Raw genomic sequence first — 5,018 nt, forward strand, 5'->3', positions numbered from 1 at the left:
GTGGAGTAAAAGTAAAAGTTGTCAAATATAAATAACCAAACAACCCAACTTAAGAGGTACTTAAAAAGTATTTTACACCGCTAACTATAGGAAACCAAGTGGCAGGGCTGTAGTTTGGCTGAAACACGAATGAAGGACTGTGCCTTTAACAGCTAACGTTAACTAGCTACAATAACCGAATCCAAATATCACTTTCCAACTTCATAGCTAGCTATCCGCTGATGAAGTTGAGACACTGGTAACATTTAGAAGACGAGCAGGCATCATTAGTAAGTAGTTATCAATATTAATAGTTACAAGTCGCCGTTGAGGTGTTTATTTGCTACAATGTGAACTTCTCAACGTCGTAGAACAACAACACTCATGCAAGTTAGCTATAGTTAACTAGCTAGCCCTGTTAAATTGTAAATAGCTAGTTACAAAGAATCAAATGGGTATATAAATGAATCATCATCCGCATATATTTGGCAATCGGACACATGTGACATGGTTAGCTAGCTCTCGCTACTTGGTAATAAAATGTTGTAGCTACCTTTGTTCAATGTGGTGACTTCGATCAGATCCTACTTGACAACAACTCCCGCCACTTGTGCGTTTAATATGTGAACTTTCACCCCCGGAAAGAGCGGAGGATTTCAACAGCGCATGTGGTGATTGGTCTGAGCGCAACAAGCTAGCCATGTTGACTGGCATCCTGCTGGCCAATGGCAACATCTCAGCCTCTATCCTCAACAGGCTCTACAATGAGAACCTCGTCAAAGAAGGTGTCTCTGCAGCCTTTGCTGTGAAACTTTTCAAATCCTGGATCCATGAGAAGGATATCAACTCTGTGGCAGGAAGTCTCCGGAAGGTCTGCATGGATAACAGACTTTTGGAGCTGTTCCCTGCCAACAAGCTGAGCTGTGAGCATTTCTCTAAGTACTTCACAGACGCCGGTCTCAAAGAGCTGTCGGACTTTGCCTGGAACCAGCAGGCCATAGGGTCCCGTAAGGAGCTTCAGAAGGATCTCCAGGAACAAATGGAACGCGGGGACCCTTTCAAAGACATCATTGCCTCAGCCAGGGAGGAGATGAAGAAGAACAACATCTCAGAGCAGACCATGATTGTCAATACAGCCCCTTGCTGAAGGCGTTCACATCCCAGGAAGCCTCTGAGATCCTGCTGCTCGTGAAGATGCAGGAGTACTGCTACGACAACATCCACTTCATGAACTCCTTCCAGAAGATCGCGGTGCTGCTCTACAAAGCGGATGTTTTGAGTAAGGAGGCCATTCTTAAGTGGTACACAGAGGCCCACGTTGCCAAAGGAAGGAGTGTGTTCCTGGAACAGATGAAAACATTTGTGGAGTGGCTCAAGAACGCAGAGGAAGAATCTGAGTCCGAGGAGGACGAGGCTGCTGACTAACGGACCAAATCCAAGGCGTGTCATTTTTTTTCTTTTTTTAAATAAAGTACAGTAGCACCAGGAGCAGTAGAATGTTCTGTTACAGAAGTGCTTGTCTCCCCCCCTTTTCTTTTTTCTACCTCCTCCACTCCAACTATAATGTATAGATGTAAGGGCTTTTACATTCTGTTCATTTTAAAACTAATAAAGTTTACACTTGTGGATAGCATGAATCATGAATAGTCTCCCTTGAAATTCTTAACGATTCCTCATTTGAAGGGAAAGACATGTTGCCACATTTAACCCCCTAAGGTTGATGTCTGCGCCCCTGCGGAAATGTAATTGGCATATTAATAAAAAATCCCCATAAAAATCTGTCAGTTTAAGCTAGGGGGGCTCTATCTGTTCCGTGTAGTGAATCTGTTATTCAATGCGTTTGTATGAGCTAATGGCAGTAAGGTACAATTTTAATGTTTCATTAAATCATTTTACAATAAAAAACAATTATAAAAATAAAAAATAAATAAATAAAAACGTGGTGAGTGGTCAAAAGAGCGGAAACCCGTGGGTGAAAAAAGGGATGGAGGCAGCGGCCATATTTAGTGTGGCTCAGAGACTGAAAACTCTGTGTGAGCTGTGTTAGATTGCTATCATAACAATATGTTTACATTGTGGTGACACTCAATTTGAAGTCTAATCACAGAAAATAGACTGTTTTAATATGTATTTTAATCATGTATAAAACACTTATATTGTATCTCTATGAGCTAATAACCTAACCCAATAGATGAAATAGATATTTATTCCAATTATTATATTATATTGTTAACAAGCCATGTGGTTCACTGTAATGTATTTATCGTTATGGGTTACTAAAGGGCTAAGCATACCTCTTAAGCTGTCTGTCTCCTCCTGACTGGTGGTTCTTTTTTTTAAAGAAACTAAATATTCTTTCTTTTTCTCTGCATCTCTGATCAAATCTGGGTTAAAGAGTTCAAGGAATTTGAGTCTTATTCGATACATTTAGTTATTACTTGATTTTCTAAACCAATCTTGCCTATTCTAACTTGATTGATATCCTGAAATGTCTTCTTGGTCGCTGCTTTTAGCAACGCTAGCATTTACACAATTGCGTTGCTGGGAATTAGCTTGCAAAAAAACGTAATAATCTGCCAGAAGCCAAAAGTTTAATAAAATTACATTTCAACTTATTTTGTTGATTGTCTGTATGCTTGGTCTTTATGCAGGGGAGATTTGAGAGAGAAAAAACATCTAATCAAATCAAATTGTAAAATTCACATGCACATGCACCTAATACAACAGGTGTTCACCTTACAGTGAAATGCTTACTTACAAGCCCCTAACCAACAATGCAGTTTTAAAAATACAGATAAGAATAAGAAATAAAAGTAACAAGTAATTAAAGAGCAGCAGTAAAACAACAATAGCGAGACTATATACAGGGGGGTACCGGTACAGAGTCAACGTGCGGGGGCACCAGTTAGTTGAGGTAATATGTACATGTAGGTAGAGTTATTAAAGTGAATATGCATAGATGACAACAGAGAGTAGCAGCGGTGTGAAAGAGGATGGGGGGGGGTGAGGCAATGCAAATAGTCTGGGTAGCCATTTGATTAGATGTTCAGGAGTCTTATGGCTTGGGGGTAGAAGCTGTTTAGAAGCCTCTTGGACCTAGACTTGGCGCTCCAATACCACTTGCCATGCGGTAGCAGAGTAAACAGTCTATGACTAGGGTGGCTGGAGTCTTGACAATTTTTGGGCCTTCCTCTGACACCGCCTGGTATAGAGGTCCTGGATGGCAGGAAGCTTGGCCACAGTGATGTACTGGGCCGTTCGCACTACCTTCTGTAGTGTCTTGCGGTCGGAGGCCGAGCAGTTGCCATACCAGGCAGTGATGCAACCAGTCAAGATGCTCTCGATGGTGCAGCTGTAAAACCTTTTGAGGATCTGAGGACCCATGCCAAATCTTTTCAGTCTCTTGAGGGGGATTAGGTATTGTCGTGCCCTCTTCACGACTGTCTTGCTGTGCTTGGACCATGTTAGTTTGTTGGTGATGTGGGCACCAAGGAACTTGAAGCTCTCAACCTGCTCCACTGCAGCCCCGTCGATGAGAATGGGGGCGTGCTCGGTCATCTTTTTCCTGTAGTCCACAATCATCTCCTTTGTCTTGATCACGTTGAGGGAGAGGTTGTTGTCCTGGCACCACACGGCCAGGTCTCTGACCTCCTCCCTATAGGCTGTCTCGTCGTTGTCGGTGATCAGGCCTACCACTGTTGTGTCATCGACAAACTTAATGATGGTGTTGGAGTCGTACCTAGCCGTGCAGTCATAGGTGAACAGGGAGTACAGGAGGGGACTGAGCATGCAGCCCTGAGGGGCCCCTGTGTTGAGGATCAGTGTGGTGGATGTGTTGTTACCTACCCTTACCACCTGTGGGCGGCCCGTCAGGAAGTCCAGGATCCAGTTGCAGAGGGAGGTGTTTAGTCCCAGAGTCCTTAGCTTATTGATGAGCTTTGAGGGCACTATGGTGTTGAACGCTGAGCTGTAGTCAATGAATAGCAATCTCACATAGGTGTTATTTTTGTCCAGGCGGGAAAGGGCAGTGTGGAGTGCAATAGAGATTGCATCAGTGGAACTTATAATTAAACAGACTTTCCAAACGTGGGTCTGTTGTAGACCCATGCAGTTCCTCAGCGAAGTCAGTTCCTTTCAGCTTTCCTCATTTCAAAATAAAAGTCCCCCACAAGTTCTTGCTTTTTTTTTTGCAGTTATGGCACACGTGCAGAACTTTAATTATGACGTAAGGTATGCAGAGAGGAAGTGGGTCTACAACAGACAGACGTTTGAAAAGTCTGTTTAATTTATGTCCTATTTAAAAAAAATCTCAATTTCCCCCCTGCAACCCTACGGACAATCTGCATAGTAAATTGAAATTGACCTTCTGGCTTTGCAAGCTAATTCCTAACAAGGCTAGTGTGTAAATACTACCGTTGCTAAAAGCATCTAGCTTCTTGGAGGTTGGGAGATTGGGAACCCATCTGGGGTAGCTAAAGCCAACTTTATAAAATTGCTAGTTGGCTAGTAGTATTTATTTTCTTTACATGCAAATCTGAGGGGGCACGTGCCCAATATGGGCATGACGTGTGTGGTGTGTGTGTGTGTGTGTGTGGGGGGGGGGGGGGGGGGGGCAGAGACATGCAAGAGGAAAAACTATAAATTAGGTAAAGTTTCACAGCATATAAGAACTGAGAGCGGGGCTTGCTGCATGGTCAAATGTCATTCTGTAGTCACGTTGTTGGTTGTACTTTCCGCTATACTCCAATCTGACACTCAACGAGCATTATAAATAACTTGCTTGCCCTTTTCTCTCCTCTTTGAAAAATAAAAAAAGACAGACCAGTTGCTCACGTTGCTCACGATTCCCTCTCCTTCGATTGACAACAAAGTCCACCAACCACAGTCCGTCTTAGTGAACTCAGTCAACCAATTGTACATGTTGGTTTGTGAAAACGACCCATTTTCCCATGGGCGGGGCCTGTACCCCATAGAAATCAAGGGGTCAAGAACGCCATCTCATGAATAATGTGAAAAGAAGGCGGTACTTTTACCGATAC

At 43.1% G+C, this 5,018-nt stretch overlaps 1 protein-coding gene and 1 pseudogene across 4 annotated transcripts in view; one reads left to right on the forward strand and one right to left on the reverse strand.

Annotated features, from left to right (window-relative positions):
- The window catches only part of pold1 (polymerase (DNA directed), delta 1, catalytic subunit), a 45,270-nt gene extending 44,588 nt beyond the window's left edge, over positions 1-682 (reverse strand). For 3 of the 4 annotated variants that reach the window (XM_082976052.1, XM_082976054.1, XM_082976053.1), the window contains exon 1: positions 533-682. The gene's annotated coding sequence lies outside the window, so the exon portion shown is untranslated. 4 annotated transcript variants of the gene reach the window in all.
- On the forward strand, positions 680-2,594 carry LOC106606412 (eIF5-mimic protein 2-A pseudogene; annotated as a pseudogene).
- The last annotated feature ends 2,424 nt before the right edge of the window (positions 2,595-5,018 follow it).

Source organism: Salmo salar, chromosome 06, assembly GCF_965601325.2.
Source record: "Salmo salar chromosome 06, fSalSal1, whole genome shotgun sequence".
Lineage (NCBI taxonomy): Eukaryota > Metazoa > Chordata > Actinopteri > Salmoniformes > Salmonidae > Salmo > Salmo salar.